This window comes from Symphalangus syndactylus, chromosome 18 (genome assembly GCF_028878055.3).
Source record: "Symphalangus syndactylus isolate Jambi chromosome 18, NHGRI_mSymSyn1-v2.1_pri, whole genome shotgun sequence".
Lineage (NCBI taxonomy): Eukaryota > Metazoa > Chordata > Mammalia > Primates > Hylobatidae > Symphalangus > Symphalangus syndactylus.
This window is the reverse complement of record NC_072440.2, coordinates 30,930,988-30,958,946: the sequence shown is the minus strand read 5'-3', so window position 1 is coordinate 30,958,946 and position 27,959 is coordinate 30,930,988. Positions and strand designations below refer to the sequence as shown.

Below are 27,959 nucleotides of genomic sequence, written 5' to 3'. Positions count from 1 at the left end.
CTAGATTCCCACTTGGAGGAAAGAACCACCCTGGAAAGCCATCTGACCCATACCGAAATATGATGTGAAGGAGAAACTTTTTTTGTGTGAAACCATTGAGATTCTGAGGTTTATCTACTGAGGTTGGTAGAGCTTATTATTCTGCCCAACAGGGTAGTACAGAACTCACATCAATGCCTGCCACATGAAGTACACTCAATAAATACAAGTAATATTTGGCATCATCTTCATCACCATTAGTGAAAAGAACAAGGCCGGGCGCGGTGGCTCACGCTTGTAATCCCAGCACTTTGGGAGGCCGAGGTGGGTGGATCACGAGGTCAGGAGATAGAGACCACGGTGAAACCCTGTCTCTACTAAAAATACAAAAAATTAGCCAGGCATGGTGGCGGGCACCTGTAGTCCCAGCTACTCGGAGAGGCTGAGGCAGGAGAACGGCGTGAACCCGGGAGGCAGAGCTTGCCGTGAGTCGAGATTGCGCCACTGCACTCCAGCCTGGGCGACAGAGTGAGATTCCGTCTCAGAAAAAAAAAAAAAAAAAAAAAAAAGAACATTTAGGTTTCAGAATATTTGGGATTAAATGCTAATTTGTGTTGATGAAAAGAGTCAAACTCTGTAAAATATTTGAAAAGATTTATTCTGGGCCAAATGTGAGTGACCATGGCCCATAAACAGAGCCTCCAGGAGGTCCTGAGAGCATGTGCTCAAGGTGATCAGGGTGCAGCTTGGATTTATATACATTTTAGGGAGACATGAGACTTCAATCAAATACATTTAAAATGTACATTGGTTTGTCCAGCAAGGTGGGATAACTCAAAGCTGGTGGAGGGTGTGGGGGCACAGCGGGAGTTCTTTCAAGTTATATTTCAGGTTATAGGTGTATTTAAATTTTTTCTGGTTGGCTATTGGTTGAGTTTATCTAAAGACCTGAGATCAATAGAAAGGAAATGTCTGGGTTGCAATAAGAGGTTGTGGAGACCAAAGTCTTATCATGCAGATGAAGCCTCCAGGTAGCAGGCTTCACAGAAAATAGATTATAAAGGTTTCTAATCAAACTTCAGGTCTATGTTGATGTTAATGCCAGAGAGGTGTGATGTGACATGATCAACCCCCACTTCCTGTCATGGCCTGAACCAATCTCTCAGGTTAAATTTTAAGAGCTCCCTGGCCAAGGAGGAGGAAGTTCATTCAGATGGCTGGGGGGACCTTAGAATTTTATTTGTGGTTTACACTTGCTAGTGATAAGATGACTCTTCATGTCTCAGGATTTAATTTGGTAAATAGAGAAAGCAACCCTTTTCTCTCAAGGTTGTGGCAATTGACACAGAGAGATGTGAAGACACTTTGGAAACTGTTACACAAATGATACATACTTTTACCGAATGACTTAGTGTTTCTAATTATTTGCTGCCACTCATTCCATGTGAGTTCTGCAGCGTTCCTGCACGAGCATGCATCCTCCTGCCATTGATGCTGGGATTGGTCACGTGACTTGCTTTGGCCAACAGGGGGTGAGGGGACATGCATATTTGAGCAGAAGCTTTATGAACCATTGTGTGTATATGAATTAGTGAAACAGGAGAGTCCGCTGACCCCTTCACAGGACGTGCGACAAGGGTGCGGCTCATATATTCAGCTGCTGCACACTCAAACCCCTTATGGGAAGGGGAGCACACAGACGGGCAGATGCAGGAGCCAGGGTGAGCATTTTTGGGCTCCGGCCCTACGGTAGCATCTACAGGTGGGTGCCTGCAACTCCCGAAGCCCCAGTGGGAAAGTTACAGTGCTCCTTTAGCTTTCCCGATGGCTAAAGTGTTAATCAGTTTAGCGTCTTCTTCTACCCAGGTCCTTGTCCAGTGTCCAGAAAGAATCAGGTCACACACAGACTCGAAGGATGGTAAATGCAGGGGTTTTATTGAGTGGCAGAGGTGGCTCTCAGAGGGATGGTTTGGGGATCTGGAAAGGGGATGGAGTGGAAACATAATCTTCTCCTGGAGTTTGGCTATCCTGTGATCAGTCTCCTCTCTGACCAATTCTAGTTGAACTCCTCTCAACGTTCAGATGCTCCTTCTCTTCTCTCCTTCTCTGCTGTGCCACTCTGCTGCTCTTCTGCGCTTCTGTTCATCTGCTCATCTGCTTACAGTGCCTGAAGTTTGGGGTTTAAATGGGTACAGGATAGGGGGGCGTGGTGGGCCAAACATTTGGATGCAAAAAGAGGAATGCCTGTTCCCATTTAGGGCCATGGGTTTCCAGGCTTGAGGGTGGGGCCTTTGCTGGGGACCCACCCTCTCCTACCCAGTATTTCCTTGCCTCCTGTCCATACCATTAGCAATATCTCTTCTTCTCCCTTTAACCTGAGGAAAGCATATCCCAGATTGGGACCTCTCCTTGCTGGCCCTGTAATGAAGACAAATGGAGCAGAGTGACAGCTGAACCACAGTCAGCACAAATTGTAAGAAATAAATTCTTCTTCTTGGAAGCCACTAAGATGTGGCAATTGTTTGTTACTGCAGCATAATGTAACTTAACTTTAGCTAAGCTATATATTAACCAAAGGGAATTGACTAATAGAATAATGTTAATGTAGACATAGGCACCTGGCAGTTTGCTCCAGTTTTCCTTGCTCAACATTTTTTTCTAAACAGCTTTTATTAAACGTGAAGAGGAAATAGTGCTCAGGTGTGCATATGACAAGCTCTTGAGGTTAATAGCTAATAGTTTGAATAACAGAATCAAGAGCCAAAAAGAGAGAAACAAACTGGAACAATGGTTTCACAAGATGCCATTTAACTGGGAGAAATATAACATCTTCCACACAACTGCAGGGTAAGGAAGACAGCAGTTCTCATGAAAATAATGTAAACTTTTATTTTATAATCAACAGAATATAAGGCAAGAGTGTGAAGTTGTTTCCAAAAAAACAAAAAAAAATGGACTTCAGGCTATATTCACAGAATGTGGTACCCCAAATAGTTAGTTTTAAGTATCTTCACAACTGTAGTCACTTTAATTTGTTGAATTCCCTCTTGGTTTTAGAACTTAAAGTGAAAAGAATCAGATTTGGTTTAACTCCCAAAAAACAGTGACTAAATTGTATAAGGCATGTGTAAATCCTGTAGGAGAGGAAGGTAGGAAAACTTAAGAGAAGAGAGGAGAGGAAAAAGAGGAGGCTACCACCTTAGGAGAGTTTAAATGAATGAATTTAAGCATTTGAAAGCCTGTCTTTTAGAATAAGTATTAGAATTATTCTGCATGACTTTGAAGTACAAAACAGACATGGCAGGGAAAAGAAAGGGATTTTCAACAAATAGATCCTCCTCCTCACCCCCAAATTGAAGGGGCTGCTTAGGATGTATTGGAGAGGACATCCATGTATGAGTACGAATAACAATTAGTCTCAATGATAGCAAAAGTCTCTTCTAAATGTGAAGAATCAAAACCAATTTGCAGAGGGCAAGACTGGATTAGGCCAGTGGAATACCTTGGGGATGCTATTAATAATTCACAATTTGCAGTTCATGTTGGAAAATGAATTTCACTTACCAAGGAGAAGTGCAAAATTGGTATTATTTAAGATAGTTCTACCCTCACAAAGGGGGGAATCACCCTCACTCCCCCACAGCCAGGACAGCCAATGTGCATTTAGATTTAGAAATGGGCTGGTCTGTCACATGTGCACTTTCTTTCTCTTGTCAGCAAAAGAAAGACACATCTTTGGCAAATCCTCTGTTTTAAACCTGGCATTTCCATTTTTTATTTGTCTAAAACAGAGGGAGGGAAAATAGCTATGAGAATACAACTAGTCCCAACTGGTGAAAAGAAAGGCAAGTGGCCAACAGAAATATTATAGCATAAGGCTGAAGCAGAGAGAAGAAATGAGAAGAAAAGATCAGCCCCTCTGAAAAGTTTCTCTCAAAATAAAAAGCCATGCCAAGGCAAGCCACGGGGGCAACACCACAAGCCCAAGGAGAGCTTTAATCAGGAAAATCTGGCCTCAGGCACACGCATGCAGCTTCCTACCTGCCTTTCTGCGTGCCATTTTCTGAAAATTAGGAGACAGGAGGTTTGTTCATGGCCAGATGAAAAAGCAATGCACGCTTTCAATGGCAGCCCTGCTAGGATTCATGTTTCTACAGGTTTTTTCCTCTACCTCCCGTAAATCTCATGCTATACAATCTCCCAGGGCCATCTCACCTGATCTTACGGTTTCAGTCGTAAGACTGTGGTAGTCTTTAAGCTACCCACCCCTAAATCTACACCTGCAGATTGAATCGACCAAAGGAATCAAAGACATTTATATCCTATTGTTTATTAAGTAACTGTCCCTCGGATTTCCTACTGACACTTCACATTTACAAGGCCCCAAACTCCCACATTTATCCTCCTACTGATGCAAGATTTTTCCTTGACCCCCTTGCAGAACAGGAGTGCCGTGTTTACTCAGCCCATCATGCTCAGCCCCTTGCAGGAGGGAGCATGCAAGTGAGTGAGTGCAGGAACCTGCTGGCCACTTTGGTGCCAGCAGAAACAAACTCTGTGCAGGCCCTGTGGCAGTGTCCAGGTGGGGGTGCCTGTGACCCCAAGGCTCCAGAGGGCATGTTACAATGTTCTCTTAGCTCAAACATCCAGGGACAGCAGTGTGCTATCAGCTCAGTGGCCCCTTTGCCTCTGCGAGGGGGGTGGCTACCTCCCTCCAGCAAGGGCAACAAGCCAGTGTGATAGCCTTTTTGGGTATCCATATTTGGTGGGTCCCAAATTCTTGTCCAGTATCCAAGAAGAATGAGGTCGTGCAGATAAATTGGATGGTGAATGTGCAGAATTTTATTGAGTGATGAAAGCAGCTCTCAGCAGAGAGGGGAACTGGAAACGGGACGGGAAGGGTAGGTTGCTCTCCCCTGAAGCCAAGTTGCCTCTCTGCCTCTTCCTTCAAAGTCAAGTTGCCTCTCTCTGATGTCCCCTATCTGCCTAGAGTTTCTCCTCCTCCTGCCTCTATCACTACTCTATTTCTATCTCAGGGAATAATAGATAGCAGGGTCAGGAGAGTGGAAGTCATATTCCTTATTTTCCTCTCTCCCTCATCATCTCCCCCATCTATATTCCACCTTCCCTCACCTCCCACCTCCCCATTCCAATGCAAGTCCTGTTAATTACAACTCTCAAGCATTTCTTCCATCCTGGTAAGCACTATCGTAGTTCACCACCATCATCTCTCACCTGAATTACTGAGACAATCTCCTGGCTGGTTTTCATGATTCTGATCTTACCACCCTCTAATCTGTCTTTCACATAGCATCTAGAATAATCTTCCTAAAAGTGCAAATTGATATTACTCTCCTATTTAAAACCCTTCAAAAATTCCCTTTGGCCATCAGGATAAAGTGGAATAGAAGACCCTTGTATTTCATCCCGTGCATATTCCCTGACCTCTCTCTAGCCTTTTAGCCCTCTTCCCACACACTCCCAAAACAGCTTCATCACGTCACTGAATTTATCATACTCTCTTTTAAGCTTCGTACATTCTACTCCTTTTGTCTGGAAAGGTCTGTCTCTTTAGAGGTCACTTGCAACCAGTAAACTCTTACTCAAACTTCAGGTCTGTTGAAAAGCCTAGCAGACCTTGTTAATGCTCCCCTCTTCCCCTACCCCCAAACAGTACCATTATCATCTGAGCCCTCTGCAGACTGTCCCCCCACAGACACACCAATAGTTTCTTGCCTAAGTCTCATGGCCTAAAGGAACATTCTGGTCAGGAGATGGTGCTCCGTCCACTTGTCAGGGAGCTACCCCAAGAGTGACCCTCAACTAATGAGGGTTAGAAGTTGCTGGATAACTTGCTTACCCCTCCATAGGACAGTTCTGAGATGTGCTCTATACAGTTTCTTAAAGGGTCTCTAGGGCCAAGTCCTGTTTACCCATAGCAGAAACTTGCTCATTAATTCACCCAGTATTGGCTTCTCTTCCTTTCCCCTCTTACTTTCACATTCACTCACCATGGTTCTTGGACTCATCCCCCAAATAAATTCTCATAACGTTAGGGGAAGCTGGATGAGAAGTCTACAGGAATGCCCTGTACTATCTTTGCAACTCTTCTGTTAGTCTATAATTGTTTCAATATCAAAAATAAAAACAAAAATAAAGTCACCTTTTCCCTGTAAATACCAGAATTGTAGTAGCATGCACCTCTGCTGGTTTTATTCAAAAACTGTGGCCCCTGGCCAGGGACAGGGGCTCACACCTATAATCCCAGTGCTTTGGGAGGCCAAGGTGGGAGGATCACTGGAGCCCAGAATTTCAAAATTTGCCTGGCAACATAGCGAGACCCTGTCTCTACAAATAAAAAATTAAAAGTTAGGGCATGGCAGCATGTGACCATAATCCAAACTACTTGGGAGGCTGAGGCAGGAGCATCAGTTGAGCCCAGGAGTTTGAGGCTACAGTAAGCTATGATCATACCACTGCACTCCAGCCTGGACGACAGAGAGAGATCCTGTCTCTAAATATACATATTAGGTCCCCAAAAATGTCCTCCAGCTTTTTCTAGGAGTTCTTTCAGTTTTCTCTCACATGTACTCGGCATTGCTGCTGCCTCTACTGTAAATACTTCGTATGAAGTCATTACTTCACTGGACACAGCTACGATTCACCATCACCTGTTGCTGCCACACTATCTACCCTTGAAGGAAGGGAAGCTCTTCTCTTGGCTACTCCATCTCAAGGGTGCCACAAGATTTTCCATTAATTTATCACAGCAAATTAGAGAGTAGGCTGTTTTCTTATGGAAGACTTATGGCCTTGAGTTTTATTTTTCACTAAATTTTTTCTCACTTCATACATTAACAATAATTTTTTAATGGGTCATAGGTTTAAATATAAAACCCAGAACCATTAGTCTTCTAGAAAAAAAAAAAAAAAAAAAAACGTAAGAGAATATCTTTGTGACCTTTGTGTAGGCAAAGCTTTTTGGACAGGATGCAAAAAGCCATACAAGAAAAAATTGACGTGTTGGACTTCAACAAGACTGAAAATTTCTACTCATTAAAGTATGCCATTAAGAAAATGAATTAAGCCATAGACCAAGAAATAACATTTGCAGCATACATATGCGACAAAGGTCTTGTATACAGAATATGTTTTAAAATATCCTGCAAATCAACAATAAAATTCTGTACAATTGGATAAAAAGTTGGCAAAAGACATGAACAGACATTTCATAAAAGAAGATATATGAATGGCCAATAACCACATGAAAAGGAGCTCAACATCGTTAGTAATCAGATAGATGCAAATTAACATATGTAAAATACCATTTCAACCCCCACTAGAATACCTAAAATTTAAAAAAATACTTGAAACACAAAATGTTGATAAAGATGGAAAGCAACAGGAACTCTGATAAGAAGGTAGAGTAGTACAAGTTTGGAGAACTGTTTGGTAGTTTCCAGTCAAATGAAGTGCATGTCTTAACTATATTAGTAGTAGAAAATTCTAATCCTAGGTATTTACCCTGGGTTGGGGAAGCAGGGAGGGACATGTCCACAGAAAGATTTGTGAAAGAATATTCATTCATAATAGCCCAAATTAGAAACAACTCAATGTCCATCAATAAGACAATTAATAAACAAATTGTGGCATATTCATGCATTGGACTACTACTCAGCAATAAAAAAGAATAAACTACAGGGCAGGCACAGTGGCTCACGCTTTAATGCCAGCACTTTGGGAGGCTGAGGTGGGTGGATCACTTGAGGTCAGGAGTTCGAGACCAGCCTGGCCAACATGGCAAAACCCTGTCTCTACTAAAAATACAAAAATTAGCCCAAGCATGGTAGCGCACAGTAGCTGTAGTCCCAGGTACTCGCGAAGTCCCAACTACTCAGGGGACTGGGGCAGGAGAATCGCTTGAACCCAGGAGGCAGAGGTTGTAGTGAGCCGAGATTGTGCCACTGCATTCCAGCCTGGGCAACAGAGCAAGACTCGCCCTCAACAATAAAAAATGAACTTCTGATTCATGCAACAACATGCATGAACCTCAAATATATTATGTTAAATGAAACAAGAAGAAAGAAAGACAATCAGCTGTGGGAGGCAGTGTCAGGGCATTACTTTATTTCTGAGCTTCTCTCCTTGACTAACCCCAAGGCCAAAATAAGTAAAGTGAATTCATTAGCAAGCACGGCTAACACCCAACCAATACTATGTGTTCCACCCATTCAGAGCTTTGGGCTGTCAGGAATTAACCCCCAGTGGGCATCATTCATCAAGTATTAATTACAATTGTTGCTTGCTCAGATTTTTCTGGAGATAGGATAGGACAGCCCAGATTTCATCCAAATCCCAGAGGAACATTTCCTCTAGAAACCGGACCCTGCCACATCAGACATGACAAGGCTTCCAAGCAGTGGACAAGGCAACCATCCAGGAGACTGGCAGTCACTGGCTGGCTGGCTCTGCCAACACCCCACGCAGCTGCCAGCATGACAGGACAGAAAGGGGCAGCCCTCCTACAGCCCCCAGCAGAAGCCACACATTGTATGGTGGGGCAGGAGCCACTGGAAGCAGGAGAGGGCTATTTCAAACTATGAATTGGGAGCAAGCATGGCAAATTGTGGCCTCATTCCTAAGTGGAAGCAAAGTTACTCTGGCTACCAACAGTGCCCAGCCCCACTGCCAAGACTGCATAGGCCTTCAGTGGGAAGAGCCTTCTGCTTGGGGTTTTAATGGCCCCTAAGAAGGAGAAGGAAATAGGCTAAGAGAATGGTCAGCAGGTTTTTTCCTGGCTGTCCGGGGAACACAAACAATGCCATTACTAGACTCCTTGAAAGGGAAATGGCCACCCAGGCACCCCTTCCTGAACCCAGGCCTGGGGCCTCAGGCCTGCTGGTAAGTGGGCAGCCTGCTCAGTGTGCTGCTTCCAAAGCAGTTTCCAAAAGCAACTGAAAGCTACAGCATGGGTGAGCCTGGAAGACATAGCACTCAGTGAAATATGGTAGTCACAAAAAAGGACACATGCTGCATGATTCCACTTATACAAGGTACCTAGGAGAGTCCAATTCTTAGAGACAGAAAGCAGCATGGTGGTTGCCAGGGATTAGGGGTAAGGGTGGAAGGGGATGGGGAGTTATAGTTTATTGCCTATGGGGTTTCAGTTTGGGAAGATGAAAAAAATTCCCAGAGATGGATGTTGGTTGTACAATAATGTGAATATATTTTATGCCACTCAACTGTACACTTAAAAATGGTTTACATAGTAAATTTTATGTTATGTATATTTTACCACAATTTTCTTTTAAAAAGTAGCTGGGGAAGGGATATTCCCAATCATGTCTCCCATGCTATGAAGTCATCTTGTCCATCAGTTCTGCTCCTTGGACTGTGTCCTGACCCAGGTCTATCAGTAAACACAACTCTAATTTTTCCAGAATGTGCATTTGGGCTTAGAAAGGCCTTTCTTCCTCATCCTTCCCCCAGCATACCGCCTCATCACACACCTATCGGGGAGGTGAGTTGGTCAGTAGAATTATACTGAAGGATTAAGTCAAAATATTAAAAAAAAAAAAAAATTCAGAGAGATGATCCTGACCAAGATGGCAGGAAGAGGGAGGTAGATAGCCGTCCCTGGGTGGTATAGCCAATCATGTTTTCCTACACGATTCCTCATTCCACTACCTCCTTTCCTCACCAGATATCTCTTCCCCAAACCTGGCCTCAGGTCTCCTGCTCAAGAAAAAAATCCTATTTTTAGGAAAGAAGCTCAAGACTCATTCCATGGAAATATAAAGTAAAAGTTTTAACTTGTTACCTCTAGCAGGGTTATTGTATCTGTGAACATGGTGTTAGTAGGAGAAATCTAGCTGTGGGATTTTAGGGAGTAAACAAGAGGGTGGTAGGGCAGGAGGTACAAGAAGGTCTTCGGAAACTCCTAAAGGAGTATTTAAAGGTCGTCTACTCACCAACTACAGGCAACCTTCAGCTTTTCCTCTGCAAAGATTTATTTCTATTAGGGCCCACTCCCAGATTACTGAGCATAGGAAGAAGAAAAAGCAAAAACTCTGGAAAAGTAAATACGATAGCTACTTCTTGTTAAGCATTTACTATATAAAATACATTATCTTATTTAATCCTTCCAGCTGCCTTGGGAGAACATTATTATTCACATTTGACAAATATGGAAACAGACTTTGAAAGCGAAAGCAATTGCCTTTTTTAATATCTGCATAAACACATGGATAGTCTTGGAGTTGTTTATTTTCATTTTGGGGGGTTTTTGCCACATTTTCACATTTCCCTTTTCTTCCATTGACAACTCCTTCTCTTGGACCCAAAACACCAGCACCGCAGGCAGGAGATTATAGAAGTCAAGAGCACAGTTTGGAGTGAGAGAACCCCATGTTTGAACTCATCACTTACTTGTTGAATCGTGTGTGTGTGTGTGTGTGTGTGTGTGTTTGCAACACCAGCTCATGTCTGAGAGAGCATGCATGTGTGTAAATCAACCCTATCTAAGGACCAGTCTTTATGTAACAAAATTAATCATCTTTAGAATAAAAATCCTTAAAAAGATGTCTGAAAACATACATCAGAACTGAGCACTATGAGCACACTCTATCTGGTTAGGTCTTCATCAAAGAACATGTTTTTGCAAACCAGATTGTATATACCCCTCCAATATTTATGATTCTGTAAGCATTCTTTTAACAACAAATATGTTAGGCACCCCAGTGGGATAGCAGATAAAAAAATTAATAAGATTCCACCCTCATCCTCAAGTAGTCCACAGTCCCGTAAAGGATATAGACAGGAGACATGTAAATGAGTAGCACAATAAGTGATAATACAGAGATGGATGCAGTGCTGTGAGGTCACAGAGAAAGGGGTGCCTCAAATAGGTAGGAATATGCCAAGGGAAAAAGGTGGGAAAAGCACTCCAAGCAGAAGGAAGATTGTGTGCAAGGATACAAAGGCTTAATAAATATGTCACTTCCAGACAACTGCAAGTAGTTCACAGCTGGTACACAGGTAAGGGCTGTGGCAGGTGACAGGACCAGTCCAGTAGGCCAGGGCAGCTGGAGTGCCTCTTCAGTCTCGAATGAGTTTGAATTTCACCCTATAAGCGACAGGAGGCTGTTGGAGATTTTTAACCCAGCGGTAACATGATGAAATGTTCACGTCGCAAAGATAGCTTAGGCCATCGCGGTGTGGAAAATGGACTGGAAGGAAGTGGAAACATGGAGACCCATGAAAGTTCCTGCAGTCATTCAAGTGAGAGAATAACGGAGCTTGAACAACAAATTCAAAAGACTGTCAGGGACATTGGACAGAATTTGGTGAAGAGAGGGGTATTAAACAGGAAATTATTTAAAATGATTCCAGTGTTTTAGGCTCATACATTAGCCAACTGTCCGGCAAAGAGCGGGACACACCTTCTCCAGTGAGCTTAAGAGCACATCACGGAAGCACACAGATCATCTAAAGCCCCGTGAGTCCCCCTCTACAAGGTTAGGGCACCACATAAAAGCAAACTTCCATTCCTGTCATCTGCTCCCCTCGCCACTTTGTCTCCCATCCTGCTTACAAGGGTTCCATATACAAAAAACCCATCTTGAAAGCTGGTCCTTCTGCACACCCTGCTGCCCATGCCAACCCTGAAGGCACAAACACAAGCTTTTCCCAATTCATTTTTGTGTGCTTCTGTAGAATTCTTTCCTTGGGGTTTCTAAAATATAATTTCAAGCAACTTGTCATCATGGAGCAGCATACCTTTATTTTTAAAGCCACAGTGAGTGCATCTGGGCCTCTAAAGAATTCTGAAACCCATACATGTCCTTAATTGATCCAGTGGTCAAGTGCTGCCAGGCAGTCCACGTGGGTCAGCTGAAACACCCACATGTGGTTTGCCTGCCCCAACCTAAGCCATGCAGTTAGCCAAGTCTGTCAGTGATACCCTCTGGGCTCAAGTGTCTCTGAGACTAATTGCCTGTCAGTCATAGCCAGACAGGGCACATTTATTCCTCCTACCTGGGGGAACATTTAGTTTTATGAAATTTTCATTACAGCCTTTATCTCCAATAAAGATGTACATGAATATTAGCTACAAAAATGTTCATCAAATCATTGAATTAGCAAAAAGTTGCAACTCATCCTGTTGGAAACAATAGGATACAATTAAATTAAAATCTATCAATACTAGGGAATAGTATGTGACTCATAAAAATGTTGTTCCATAAAATGATCTATTGATATGAAAAGATGCTCACTACAGAATGCTTTTACTAGAACATAAGTTCCATGTAGGCGAGGGCTTTGTTTTCATCAGTGTACTCTCTGTGCCCAGAACAGGGCTGGGCACACCACAGGCATTCGTTAAATATCTACTGATTGAATCAATATGAGTGGAAAAGCAGATGACAAAAGAATATGATTTCATATCTATAAAAATATACATGCACAGAAAAAATCTAGAAACATATACATCAAAATGTTAGCAGTAGTTTTCTCTGCATGGGTGGGCCATTTTGTACTGTGTTTTGTCTCTTTTTTTCCCACTCTGTGAGCGGCACAAGGTGCTATTACAACAAGGGTCAAAACACAAAAGAAACTATCTGGGGGGCTAAAATGGCATTACAAACTCAGTGCTAACTTTTCAAGGTCATCTATGAACCCACTGCCCCTTGCATGCCCGAATAACATTACATTATCTATCCATAATCCCACATGTAACCCAAAGCACTAATTTGCACTAACACAGAACAGAATCCCTGTATCCTGCGTCTGAGTTGACCTCTTAGCTTTAGCCTCATTCTTAACCTGGATTCCACCCACTGCCCTCAGGACTCCCATCACTCTTGCTAGAGCCCCATCCCAGCCTCTCCTTACTGAGCTCTGCAAAAGCATCCAATTCCTCTCAAACAGGAAAAGGACATTTTACCACTCTCTCCATATAAACAGCTTGCCCATGTTTGCAGTTGGGCTCCTCCCCTTACTACACGAAGCATGAGAGCGTGAACACTTTTCACCCAGTTTCTCCACAGGCAATTTGAAAAGTACCCAAAGGCGTCACCTGCTGGAGCCTAGCCCCAGTTAAACTGTGACTGCCCTGGAGGAAAATACGGCAAGCAAAAACACTGAAACTTCAAAAAATCGGCTTACATCAATTGCCTGGTACCAACACCAGTGCACATAATCCTCTCCTGGCTGAGCTAATTGGCTTAGCTTGCTGATGATTTTACAGCACCAGAAGCTGTTCTCTGGTTGTAGGAATGAACATTGCCAAATGATCTTAAACCACAGCCCAGACGGCCCAGCGCCACCAGAGGCATATCTGGGAAAAGGGCTATTTTAAACGAATGCTCCTGTGGGCATAAGGATCCTTTTCTGTCTAGACTCCTGCTAACACCTGTTGCTCACTCATCCTGCCCCAGTTCACCTCCTCTTCGACAGCCATGTGGCCAAGAGAAGCCACGGCCACCTGACAGGGCCTGAAATGCGGCCACGTGAACAGCAGATCCAGGCAGCCCAGGCATCACATGCTCTGGCACAGTGTGTTGGGCCCCAACAGCTCTGTTGCCAGGTGTCAAGGAGCCATTTGCAGGCAGAAAGCAGACCTGGCAAGGCAATATTTTAAACTTTCAGCATGGCCAGGGAAAGGAGATTGTTCCAGAGACTCTGCCATGCAAATCGGCATCAAGCAAGTAGAAGGAGAGGATGGCTGCATTTTGGTTCAACCAATCCCTTCATACCTAAGGCCCCTTTACCACGTCCCCAGTAGGTGGTTGTCTAGCCTATCCTTGAATCCTCCTGGTAACCAAGAAGCTCACTACCTCATAAATAGCTCATGAGGCAGTCTTCCTTATACAGTGCTGAATTCCTTCCTGTGGCCTTTGCTCCTCTTGTTACACTTTAGAAAGTTATATAGAATGAATCTCATATGTCACTCATGTAATTCCATTCAAATCAATCTATGTTTCTGCATAAAACAGTTCAGATTCATAGGAGTAAGTGAGCACCGGAACCCTGGGGGAGTTTTTCAATTCCTGGAAGCTTACAGCCTGGGTTTTAATAAGACCTGGGGATAAGAGACTAAGCCTGTGCAGGGCTGGAGGTCAGATCTGAGATCACTTTATAAAGCCAGGATTCCAAAAGGGCAGTCCTCAGAGGGATGAAAAAACAGTTTCATATCAACAGTAAAGATCCTGTTTGATTCAACCTAAATTCTGGACAGAACAGGGAAAAAAATATTTTCCCAAAAGCTTCCTAAACACAAGTTCATCTTCTTTGAAGAAAGCATTCATACTACATATGTAGACTGAAAAACTCAAGCTGAAATCTTCATTTAAAATGGTCCTGAGTTAGTCATGGAAAAGCAAAGCAAATCCACTCTGAAGGAACACACTTTAAACCCAAGCCTTAAAGAATTATGAAAGATAAAGTTTCAAGTAACATCAGCTCAAAATCAAAAACCACCAAACATACAAGGAATGCTAAAGAGTAAAAAGTATCTACCATGATACAGAGTAAAAAGAAAGAAAAATATGTAGAATCAGAACCATACAGATTTCAGATATTATAATTATCAGATATAGGGAGTAAAATGTGCTTAATGTGTTTCTTTTTAAGTTTTTTTAAGTTTTGGGTATATGACAAAGGAAAAAAGAAAGCTTATCAAAATTAACAGTTCAGATTGGAAAAATAAGAAAATAGAACTTCTACAAATTTTTTTAATGTAAGAATTGAAATTATAAACTCAGCTGATGAGTGAGACTACAAAACTGGAAAGAGAATAAGTAAATCAGAAGATAGGTTTGAAAAAATCCACAAAATGATACACAGAGACAAAAAAAATTGCAAAAGATGTTAAGAGATATGGATAAAATGAGAAGGTCCAACATATGTCCAATCTGAAATCTATAAAGAGATCACAGAAATAATGAGGTAGAAGCAATATGACTGGGAATGTTTCCAAGGAGAAATTCACAGATTCAAGAAACCCAATAAATACCAAGGAACATAAGAAAGAAAGGAGAAAAAAACAAACAATCTCAACCCATCATAGTGAAACTGCAGAACATCAAAAGCAAAGAGATGTTTAAAACAACCAGAGAGGAATAAAAACAGATTATCTATAAATAATTTATATGACACCGACAGCTAATTCCTCAGTAACAACAATGTAAGCCAGAAACCAGTAAAATAAGCCTAAAGCGCTGAGAAAAAAAAATGTTGACCTTGTGCTGTATTTTCTACCAAATGAAATTTACTTTAATGAATGATGGTAAAATAAAGATATTTTCAAATAAATCAAAACTAAGAGAGTATGATATGAGCAAAAACTTACTAAATAATCTTCTAAAGGAGATACTTAAGAAAGAAAATTATCCTAGGAAGGAGGTCTTAGATACAAGAAGTGGTGGGCAAAGAAAATGGTAAACATGGAAGTAAGCCTAAACAGTGACTATGTAAACAATAACAATTATAGTAAGTAGAGGAACTAAAAATCAATGCATAACTAAATTTATGGCAACAATAATTTATGATTAAAGAAAGGGAAGAAAATTAAAGTTAAGGCATTTGATATCTTGTATAGAAAAAGAATAAAAATATTAATTACCTTTAGACATTGTTAAATTAAATGTACCTCTTAAAATTTCTAGGGTAACAATTAAAACTATTGAAATAGTATATGTAATTTCTAAACTAGTGTAAACAATTTTGACAACTAGTGTTAATACAAAATTAACACTAAAGTCAATAAATGAGAAATAAACATTGAAAAAGTGGGGGGAAGTATGAAATAAGATAACATGAATTCAAATCAAGCAGTAATCATTATTTAATGTATACAGATTAAATTCACCCATGAAAAACAAATATTGTCAGTTTTTTTAATCCAGCTATATGCTAACTATAAAAATAGAAAAGCATAAGGATGCAGAAATATAGAAAGCAAAAAGATAAAATATGCCAGCAAATAATTAAAAGAAACCTGAGATTGCCAAAATATATTTTAAGGCAAAAAAATTTTATTTAGAAGCTAAAATGATCATTGCATATAGATACAAGGTTCTATTCACTAGGAAGATATAACAATTTTAAACCTGGAAACCCAGGGTTATCATATTTATACCAGATGAAATATATTTTAAGGCAAAACTTGGATGCTAAAATGATTTATATCAGATGAAATGTATTTTAAGGCAAAAGGTATTTAGATGCTAAAATGATTATTGCATATTGATACAAGGTTCTATTCACTAAGAAGAAAAAAGAGTTATGAACCTGCATGCCCCTAAAAGGCAAAGTTTTGAAGGAAATACAAGAAGAAATTGACAGGTTCACTATCACAGAAGGAAATTTTAATATATCTCTCTCGGTGATTGGTAGAGCAAACAGACAAAATTGTCTCTACGGACGTGTGGATTTTCTCACTCAACATCTACTCTAACCTCCCTCTAGTATGTCCTTCTGTACTGTGGGGCAAGAACACGCAAAAACTACATTTTCCAGTTTTCTTTGGACAACCCAGTTTTTCTGAGACAATCCTGGTTGATGCTCATTGCCCTGCCATAATTATTAACAGCATTCCCCTTTACCTTTGAAAATGTCTGATATAGATAATAAATTTTATTGTTCCTCTACCTGTACGTAAAAACACCATAAACGCAAAAGGTTCTTGCAAGTGTGCCGTATTGGTGATTCAAATAGCAAAGCCACATTACCTTCAATGGTGTAATTTTTCCAAACAAGTGAACAACTTTTCGAAACAAAACAAGCTAGACTTCTTTTGGATTTACATGAGAGTGGCATTCCTGGAAAATTCAGTGTATGTTAAAAACATGCAAAAAATACTCAAAGTTTATACTGAAAAAGGAGATCAAGTCTGGTCTTAGATTATTTTAAACAGGTTTTCCACCTGAGTTTAGGTTCCACCTCGGTTTAGGTTTTCTAAAGCATAGAAACACTTTAGGAAATCATGCAGGCTGGGTGCAGTGGCTCACCCCTGTAATCCAGCACTTTGGGCAGCCAAGGCTGGCAGATGCTTGACCTCAGGAGTTTGAGATCAGCCTGGCCAACACGGCGAAACTCTCACCTCTACTAAAAATACAAAAATTATCCAGGTGTGGTAGCATGCACTTGTAGTTCCTACTACTTGGGAGCTAAGGTGGGAGAATCACTTGAACCTGGAAGGCAGAGATTGCAGTGAGCCGAGATGGCACCATTGCACTCCAGCCTGGGCAACAGAGGGAGAACTTGCTGAAAGGAAAGGAAGGGGAAGGGGAAGGGAAAAGGGGAAGGGAAGGGGAGCGGGAAGGGAAGGGAGGGGGAAGATATGGGAAGGGAAAAAGGAGGGAAGAAGTGGGAGGCAGGGAGGGAAGGAGGGAAAGAAGGAAGGCAGGAAGGAAGGCAGGAAGGCAGGAAGGAAGGCAGGAAGGTAGGAAGGAGGGCAGGAAAGCAAGAAGGAAGGCAGGAAAGAAGGAAGGAAGAAAGGGAGGGAGGGAGGGAGGAAGGGAAGGAAGGGAAGGAAAGGGAGGAAGGGAGGGAGGAAGGGAGGGAGGAAAGGAGGGAGGGAGGAAGAGAGGGAGGAAGGGAGGGAGGAAGGGAGGAAGGGAGGGAGGGAGAGAGGAAGAAAGAACATCATGCAGGATGAAGGCATAAGGGTGATATAATGGACTTTGGGGACTTGGGGAAGGAGAAGTTGGGAGGGGGTGATGGACAATATGTAGTGTACACTACATATTGGGTGCAGTGTACACTCTCAGTGACAGGTGCACTAAAATCTCAGAAGCCACCCTAAAGAACTTATCCATGTAACAAAAAACCACCTATATCCCAAAAACTATTGAAATAAAAAGAAAGAAAATCATGCAAGATGTGGGACACTCCTTCACTGTATGCTGCTGTTCCACACCTTGCAGGACACTGAGCATTTGCTGCTGTTTGCCCACAAGGCCCATTATGTATCCCCCAGTTGTTGTGACAAAATCAAAACACTGCCTATATTTCATATTATAGACGAACATCAAGAACTTGAATAATAACATGCCAGAGGCTCTCAGGCCTTTCAGTATATACTGTTTTCCTATGAGTAAACTGCCTCCTCTCAGGCTCCAAAGTAAGTTAGACAGTGTCTGTGGGCCTGGATTTACCATATCTCAACCCCAACAGGCACTTCCAAAAGTTTCCTTTCTAAAATAAAAATACACTTTATTTTAGAACCGTTTTAGGTTGATAGAAAAACATTGTAAAGGTGGTGCAGAAAGTTCCCATAAACACCATGCCAAATTTTCCCTATTACTAACTTCTCACATGAGTGTGGTACATGTCTTGCAATTGATGAGCCCATAGTGGTACATTATCATTAACCAAAGAGCACAGTTTCTTCAGATTTCCTTAGTTTTACCTAATATCCTTTTTCTGTCCCAGGATGCCACATTATATTTAACAGTTATGCCTCCTTAGGCTCCTCTTGTTGATGAATTTCTTAGAATCTCCTTGTTTTTGACGACCTTAACAGCTTTGTAGAATCCTAGTCAGGTATTTAGTACTGAATCCCTCAATTGGGATTTGTCGGATGATTAGATTGGAGTTATAAGATCTTGGAAGGAAGACCCCAAAGGTAAAGCACCATTGTCCATGCATCATATGAAGGATATGCACCATCAACATGAATGAGTGTTGTTGATGTTCATCTTGATCACCTGGCCGAGGTAGTGTTTGTCAGGTTTCTCCACTATAAAGTTACTATTTACTCCCCTTTTCTATGCTGTGCTTCTTTTTCACCCATTTGTTTATTTATCCAATTATTTATGTTTTATATCAGTATGGAGTCACACTCATGGATATTCATTTTATATTGTGTGTTATAATCCAATGCTGTTTTGTTGTTATTGTTGTGTGGTTTTTGTTTGGTTCATTGGTTGGGTTTTTTGTTTTTGAGCCTTGAGTACTTCCTTACTTTCTGGCCCTACAAGATGTTCCAAGATCACACATCCTGCCCCAGTCCTAGAATCAGCTATTTTTCATTTTTTTAATAGAAGATGGTGTTAGAAACCAAGACCTGGGTGCTATGTGTGCTTGTTGCTATAGGGGTGTTGTTTCCAGATCCCTTCAACTAACAGAGTGAGGAAATATATGTGTGTATACTAACCCATGTATATAAACATTTCTAAAAAATGTATTCATGTATTCATACATGCATTCATCTGTGTCTATATTAGGCTAAGCATGAGTTCATACTGATATCCTCAACTCTAATCTAACTACAAAGGATCATTCTAACCTCTTCCCCTTGCTTATCAAAAATGTCCCTCTACAGAAGGGAGAAGCCTGGCTCCCACCACCCATCATTCATTTACTTAATTATTCCATGTCAGCTGGGTGTGGCAGCTCATGCCTGTAATCCCAGCACTTTGGGAGGCCAAGATGGGAGGATCACTTGAGCCCAAGAATTTGAGACCAGCCTGGAAAACTTGTTCACCAAGTATCCTGTATCCACAAAAAATACAAAAATTAGCTAGGCGTGGTGAAACGTGCCTATGATCCCAGCTACTTGAGACACTGAGGTGGAAGGACTACCTGAGCCTGGGAGGTTGAGGCTGCAGTGAGCCATGACCATGCCACTGCACTCCAGCCTAGGTGACAGAGAGAGACTCTGTCTCAAAAAAAAAAAAAAAAATTATTCCTTTTCAATATACAAGTGGTTTCATAATTGTTAAGCCATGCTCCCATAGAAAACACCTTTCTTAACTAGAGTACAGTGCTTATGTACACTTCCATTTGTTTTTACTCCTACAGACTCATTTCTAGCATTACTTAGGTCAGCACCTTTTTTCTCCATCTCATTCATTGAGGTTGTTTCGTACTTTCGTAATGTAGCTAGTTTTATCACATTCTGCATTGCATCTGGGAGATCCTCTGACTTTCTAAATGATGTTTTAACTTGGATGGACACATTGAGGTTCACTCCTTGTACTATAAAGTACTGTGGGTTTTGACAAATGCATAATGTCATGTATTCACCATTACATGATTACAGTATCCTATAGAATAATTCAATCACTCAAAAAAAAAAATTCCCTGTGCTTCACCTAGTCAACCTTCTCTCCACCTATGAATCTCTAGCAACCCCTGATCTTTCACCATCTGTATAGTTTTGCCTCTTCCAGAATGTCATACAATAGGAAATATACAGTGTGTAGCCTTTTCAGACTGGCTTCTTTCATGACAATATATTTAAGATTCATGCATGGCTTTTTGTAACTTGATAGCCCATTTCTTTTTATCATTGAATAATATTATACTGTGTGGATATACCACAGTCTCCTTATCCATTCATCTATTGAAGGACATCTTGGTTATTTCCAGTTTGGGATGATTATGAATAAAGCTGTTATAAATATTCACATGTAGGTTTTGTGTGAGTATAAATTTTCAAATCAGTTGTGTAAATACCTAGATGCACGCTCATTGGATCATATGGCATGACTATCACTAGATTAGTAAGAAATTATCATTCCAGCCAGGCATGGTGGCTCACGCCTGTAATCCCAACACTTTGGGAAGCCGAGGTGGGCAGATCACCTGAAGTCAGGAGTTCAAGGCCAGCCTGGCCAACATGGTGAAACCCCCATCTCTAAAAAATTACAAAAATTAGCCAGGCATGATGGCAGGTGCCTATAATCCCAGCTACTCGGGAAGCTGAGGCAGGAGAATTGCTTGAACCTGGGAGCCAAAGGTTGCAGTGAGCGGAAATTGCACCACTGCACTCCAGCCTGGGCAACAGATTGAGACTCCGTCTCAAAAATACATTAAAAAAATAGAAATTATCATTCTATCTTCCAAAGTAGCTGTATCATTTTGTATCATTTATCTTTCCAAAGTAGCTATATCAAGTGGAATAAGAGTAACCCTTGCTCTGCATCCTTGCCAGCAACTGTTATTGTTCATTTTTTGGATTTTGTCCATTCTAATAGATGTGGAATGCTAACTCATTGTTGTTTTAATTTGCAATTCCCTCATGACAAATGTTTACCATCTTTTCATATGCTTATTTGCCATCTGTATATCTTTTTTGGTGAGATGGCTGTTCAGATCTTTTTTTCCATTTTTTCGGTTGAGTTGTTTCTTATTGTTGGTTTTTAACAGTTTTTTGTATATTTTGCATACAAATCCTTTATCTGATATGTGTTTTGTAAGACGTGTTTTAACAGGTATGTGTTCTGCCAGTCTGTGGCTTGTCTTCTCTTTCTCTTAATAGTATCCCTTTCACAGAGCAGAATTATTGATAAAAAGTTCATGTCTTAGTCTATTTTCTGCTGCTATAACAATATTACTTACAGGCTGGATAATTTATAAACGATAAAGTGTTATTCGGCTCACAGTTCTGGGAGCTAAGAAGTCCAAGATTAAGGGGTTGTATCCTGTGTGGACCTTCTTACTAAGTCGTAACATGGCAAAAGACAGAAGGGCAGGCATGTGTGCAAGACAGAAAATACACTCCCAAAGCCCCTTTTTAAAGCCGTTAAACCCACCCATTAGTACAGAGCCCTCACAGACTAATCACCTTAAAGGTGCCATGTCTTAATGCTGTTATAATAGCAATTAAATTTCTTATGAGACCAGGCACAGTGGCTCATGCCTGTAATCCCAGCACTTCGAGAGGCCGAGGCGAGTGGATCACCTGAGAGCAAGAGTTCAAGACAAGCCTGGTCAACATGGTGAAACCCCACCTCTACTAAAAATACAAAAATTAGCTGGGTGTGGTGGCACGTGCCTGTAGTCCAGGCTACTCAGGAGACTGAAGCAGGAGAATCACTTGAACCCGGAGACAGAGGTTGCAGTGAGCTGAGATTGCACCATTGCACTCCAGCCTGGGTGCCAAGACCAAAACTCTGTCTTAAAAATAAATAAATAAATACATTTATATATAAGTTTTGGAGGGGACATTTAAACCACAACAGTTCAATTTATCAATTTTTTTCTTTAATTGTGGTTTTGGTATTGTATCTAAAAACTTATAGCCAAACACAAGGTCATCTAGATTTTCTCCCATTTTTCTTCTAGAAGTTTTACCATTTTGTACTTTAAAATTAGGTATATAATGCATTTCAAGTTAATTATTGTGAAAGGTATAAGGTCTGTGTCTAGGTTCAGGTTTTTGCGTTTGGATATCCAGTTGTTCTAGCACTGTTTATTGAAAAGATTATCCTTTCTCCATTAAATTGCCTTTGTTTCTTTGTCAGAAATCTGTTGACTGTATTTGTGTTGTTCTATTTCAGGGCTCCAATTTATTGATCTCTGTGTCAACCTTTTAGTATCATGTTAGCTATTCCATACAAATTCTAGAATCAGTTTGTCAATGTATACAAAATAGCTTGCTGGAGTTTTGATTGAGTCTGCTTTGAGTCTGTAGATCAAGTTGGGAAAAATTGATGTCTTAACAATACTGAATCTTCCAATCCACGAACACAGAGTATCTCTCCACTCATTCAGATCCTTTTTTTTTAATCAGTCTTATAGTTTTCTGAATATAGTTCCTGTGTATATTTTGTTCAATTTATGCCTTAGTATTTATTTTTGTGCTTTTGTAAATGGTATTTTTAAATTTTAAATTCAAATTGTTTTTATGTATGTAGGAGTACAGGTACCTCATAACAGAATTTCTAATTGCTCCCTTTTATCCCTTATGACATTGTAGTCATTCATTTTACTTATCCATGCTATAATCATCCAATACATTGTTACTACTAATACTTTTAAATAGGTGGATATTTTAAATCAAATAAAAAAATAAAAATACTATCTTTATTTCTTTTCCAACACTCTTTATTTCTTTATATAGATCTGGGTTTCTGACCTATATCACTTTCTGCCTGAAGAACTTAATATTTTTGGCAAAGAAGATCCAGTAGTCATAAATTTCCTCAGTTTTTATTTATAATGACTTTATTTCTTCTTCACTTTTGAAGGATAATTTCAGTGCATATAGAATTCTAGGTTTGTGGGGTTTTCTTTTCTTTCAACACTTGGAGATAGATATCTCATTCCACATTCTTCTTGCTTGCATTATTTCTGATGAGAAGTCCACTGCAATTCTTATCCTTGTTCCTCTTTGCGTAAGGTGTTTTTCCCTCTGTTTTCTTTCAAGACTTTATCCTTGCCTTTTGTTTTCTGCAGTTTAAATGTGATATGCAAAGCAAGTATTTATCCTGCTTGGCATTTTCTGAGCTTCCTGGATCTGTTCTTAGGTGCCCGTCATTAATTGTGGAAAGTTCTTGGCTATTATTACTTCAAATATTTTTTTTCTCCTCTGCTTTTTCTTCTCTTCCTGGTATTCCAATTATACACATGTTACACCTTTTGAAATTTTACCTACAGATTTTGGGTAATCAGTTCTGGGGTTTGTGTGAGTTTTTCTTTTCTTTCTTTTTTCACTTTGCACTTCAGTTTGGAAAGTTTCTATTGAGCTATCTTCAAACTCAACAATTCTTTCCTTGGTTATGTCCAGTTCACTGATGAGCCCATTGAAGCCATTCTTCATCTCTGTTACAGTGTTTTTAGTTTCTAGCATTTCCTTTCTTAGAACATCTATTTCTCTTGTTATATTATCCATATGTACATGCATGCTGTCTACTTTTTCCATTAGAGCCCTTAATTATAATCCTAGTTATTCTTTTAAATTCTGTATCTGATAACTCTTAACATCTGTGTCATATCTGAGTCTGGTCCTGATGCTTGCTCTATCTCTTCAGACTATTTTATTCTTGCCTTTGGCAAGCTTTGTAATTTTCTGCTTAAAGCTGGACATGCTGTATTAGGTAACAGAAACCGGAGTAAATAGGCTTTTAATGTGAGGATTTATGTTACTATGGCTGGGAGTTGGATTGTGTTTAATGCTTGGTACAGTTGTAGGAGCCAGAAGCTTCAATTTCTCCAGTGTCCTTGTTTTTGCCTCCCCTCTAGACTTGGGGCTTTCCTAAGTATTACTCTCAGAGAAGTATGTGAATCTTGCATTTATTTCAGCTATAGTCCATTCTTATTATACTGGAGCCTTATTGGTGTAGTAGCAAGGTATGGGGGGAAGGGGCATATTGTTAAATCTCAGTCTTTCAATTGGCCTGTGTCTTTGGGCTGTGACCTTCACAAACTCCAGTGGCATAGCTTCACCACCCCTACTTAAATGAGAAAGGAAGGCTGTAAGAGGCTAGAGTGAGAGGGATGTCCTTTCACTAGTGAGATAAGGTTCTGTTATTTTCCCTTGACAGTGGGCCTTTGTTAGGGAGAACGCTCTTGGTGTATATCACAATGAGTACTCTTCCCCTCCCCCTGCCAAGGCCACAGAGGATCTTTCTTGGATCTTTACCCTGAGAACCTGGTGGACTTCCTGGAGGTAAAACCCACAAAAGTGTGAGTGTCCCTTGTGATGGTTAATACTGACTATCAACTTGATTGGATTGAAGGATGAAAAGTATTGATCCTGGGCGTATCTGTGAAGATGTTGCCAAAGGAGATTAACATTTGAGTCAGTGGGCTGGGAAAGGCAGACCCACCCTTAATCTGGGTGGCCACTATCAGCTGCTAGTGCAGCTAGAATATAAAGCAGGCAGAAAAATGTGAAAAGACGAGACTGGCCTAGATTCCCCGACTACGTCTGTCTCTTGGGCTGGATGCTTCCTGCCCTCAAACATCAGACTCCAAGTTCGTCAGTTTTGGCACTCAGACTGGCTCTCCTTGCTCCTTAGCTTGCAGATGGCCTATTGTGGGACCTTGTGATCATGTGAGTTAATACTTAATAAAATCCCCTTTATATATATATTTTTTTTTCTCCTATTAGTTCTGTCCCTCTATAGAACCCTGACTAATACATCCCCTAAGACTACATAATACTGTGGCCCTACAGGTTTCTCACTTTCAGCTAGCCCATAGTCCACCTCTAGCAATTCATCAAAATCATCATTTAATTACCAAAGTTATCAGTGGCTTCTAATCCAGGTAAGCAGGTTTCAGCTGTGGCTCTTTGCATTCACCTGTCTCTCTAGATTTCAGGGTGGTGATTTGTCCTGCAACTTCATTTCTCTAATGGGTCTGAGAAAAGTCCCTGGTTTTCCATTTTTTCAGGTTTTTTTCTTTTTGTAAGAATGGAAGTGATGACTTCCAATCTAAAGAATTTGCAGAGCTGAAATTGAAAGTCCAAAACTTATCTTTTTTAATTAGAAAAATTTAAAAACCAGATTGGACATAGCTGGGTGATAAACTCATAGGGGTTCTTTATAAAATTTCTACTTTTAGGTATATTTGAAATTTTCTATAATAAAAAATTATGGTTAAGAATCTGAAACAGGGTAGCTTTAAACAATAGGGACAGCAGAGAAAAAAAATTAGTCAGCAATATTTGAGTATTTAATATGGACCAGGGACTGTGCCAAGATAATTTGGATATAAGAATGAACACTACTATCTCCTGCCCTCATGGAGCTATCAGCTTTTGGGAAGAGAATGACATTAAATAAATAATTATGACTTAATTACTTAGGCTAAGGGCCACAGCGGAGGCAAAAATGGTGCTGTGGGAGCAGATAACAGAAACTAGAGAATCTAACCTCATCAGGAGAGTTGGGGGAAGACAACTCAAAGACCACCAGGGGACGGGGTACAGAAGCCATGCTGTGCCTATTTCCAGGAGACCCAGCAGCCTGGATCAATGGTATAACCTGAACTTAGTCGGGCTGGACCCAGGGGCTGGTCTCCAAAGTTTACACGTAATAACAACAATGTTAAAGGTAAGAAGAGAGAGAATGTTTCAGAAGAAAGCAGGCTTTCCATAGGTTGGAATCCCCCGTAGACTCTAAAAACCCCGACCACCTGAATTTAGGTGAAACGACCAAGTGGGATTTTCACAATTCATTCTTACTTTCTATAATATTGACCATTTTCGTGAATCCTTCTTCCCCACTCATTCAAATTCTCTTTGGATACCAGTAAACTCCGCGCTTGTTGTTTTGTTCCTGGGGTAATACCATAGGAGAAGGATTGTAATTTATCATATTGGACAGAGCAAAAATAACAGGAGCCAGGCAGAGGGAAAAAAAAGATGATATTTTGAAGGTCTGCACTCAGATATGCCATGATTTCAACAAACAAGTTAATGCGAATCACATGATTCTTGTAACATTTTTCCCATCAGGAAAACAGAAATGCCACTTACCAACTCTGGTACAGATTATTACTAAGCGAGTTTCACAGTTATATCTACATAAATGTTTACTACTGATTTATTACACAGCTAATGATAATTAATGATGGTAATTATTAAAATACAGATTGATATTAGCATTTAGAGCAACATCTAAACTTTCCAAATTATCATCAATTTATAATTTTTTAAATAACAGCAATTATTATGGTTAAATGATAATATTTTGTAATATATTATCATGTTTTCTACAAATAAGAGAAGCACTAGTCTATTATGGTGAAGATAATAACACGAACAATGGTAGAGTAATGATTGCTAATCATTTCCCATTATTGCTATTAAAAGGTACGAATCACCCAAAATGAACAAAAATCTGTGAAATAAAAACCTAGTGAAGGCATACGATAAAATAAGCAATCTATAGTTACCAAGCCTACCAAATCAAGATTCTGGGCACTGGTCACAACAGTGGCTGCCCACCAGAAAAGACTGGGGACTTTTCAAAATATCCCAAAGCCCACCGCCCTACCCAGAAAATCTGATTTAACCAGTCTGGGGTGTGTCTGACTTTGTTCTGAAAGTTTTCTGAGTCTAATGTGCATCCAGAGTTGAGAACCACTGCTCCAGGTGTCTGATTTTTATGCTTGAGAATAAAGACGTATTCAGTCCTAGGGGCAAAATTGAATTGGGAAACCCACTTGCCCAGCCTCTGTCAATCAGTGCTGTGTGTAGCTGAGGAAAGAGTTGTTAGTTTTCGTTGTCAGGGAATTTTCTTCATAGAAAAGTACATTAAAATACCAAATTACAGTATTTACATATTTCATGTATTTTTCCCAACTGCGTTCCCATAGCAACTAAATCCATTTGCTCCCTACTTTCTTGAGTTATTTTCCATCATGAGCCATGCTTTATTAGTGAGGCAAGCAGTTTGCCCTCTGAATTGACTGTTTTGCTCTTTACTATTTCTTTGCCAGGGAACACAACTCTGTTGTGTCTTTCTAACTCCTGTACTCCCTGAATTTGATAAAGTTGGCTTTGCTAGTTTGGGCAGAGACAGTGTCCCTGACTACTTTCCTCAGTCTGGAGCAGTCACCGTTTTTTTCCAGTGAGCTGACCAAAAACAAAAAGCAAATGGCGAGGAAGGGTTCCCTCAAGAAACCTGTGACTGGGAAAGGATGCAAGGAAGGGAATTGCTTAAATCCCAAACAGTGACGAGTTCACCTAAATCAACAGTGGACAAAGGATAACCCAGCTCTCTGGGACCTCACTAGGCTTATCAGGTGGGGTCAATGGTTAGATATCACGGCTTTGGAGACAGTCACCTACTAGCAATCAGGAAAAAAGTCAGTCCTGCTGCAGCTTCTGAATCCGGAGAGAGAGGGCCCAAAAGAGCCACAGGACACTGAGATTTCTTTGTGATTTCACCCAGACGACTTGGCAGACTTTAGGGCTTGTTTGTTTGTTTGAAACTATAACATTTCACTTGCTAATGAGGCTCTGCCTTGCAAGGGGACAGGGATGCCAAAGAAGACTGCGGGAGGGAGGCAGCAGGCCCAGTGCTTCAGGGCAGCTCTCCTTGTGGCCTCCTGACGCCAGGACGGACTTGGGCCGCCAGTGCCAGAGGAGAGAGAAGCGGCACCAGAGACAAGGCGATGCTTCAAAATCATCTGTTCTCAGTTGCTGACTCAGACGCCTCCTTCTGTGCCAGCAGCACTAATGAAGAGGACTCGCTTCCTCCTTTCTCTCAGGCTCCAAATAAAAACCAGAGCTA

At 40.7% G+C, this 27,959-nt stretch overlaps 1 long non-coding RNA gene across 1 annotated transcript in view; it reads right to left on the bottom strand.

The window, feature by feature from the left end:
- Window positions 1-1,915: 1,915 nt before the first annotated feature.
- Window positions 1,916-27,959, bottom strand: part of LOC129468360 (uncharacterized) — a 39,995-nt gene continuing 13,951 nt past the window's right edge. Inside the window, exons 2-3 of the long non-coding RNA XR_008652623.2 lie at window positions 2,324-2,397; window positions 1,916-2,146 (exon numbers count right to left, since the gene is read on the bottom strand). This is a non-coding gene — a long non-coding RNA (uncharacterized lncRNA). The remainder of the gene's footprint in view (window positions 2,147-2,323; window positions 2,398-27,959) is intronic.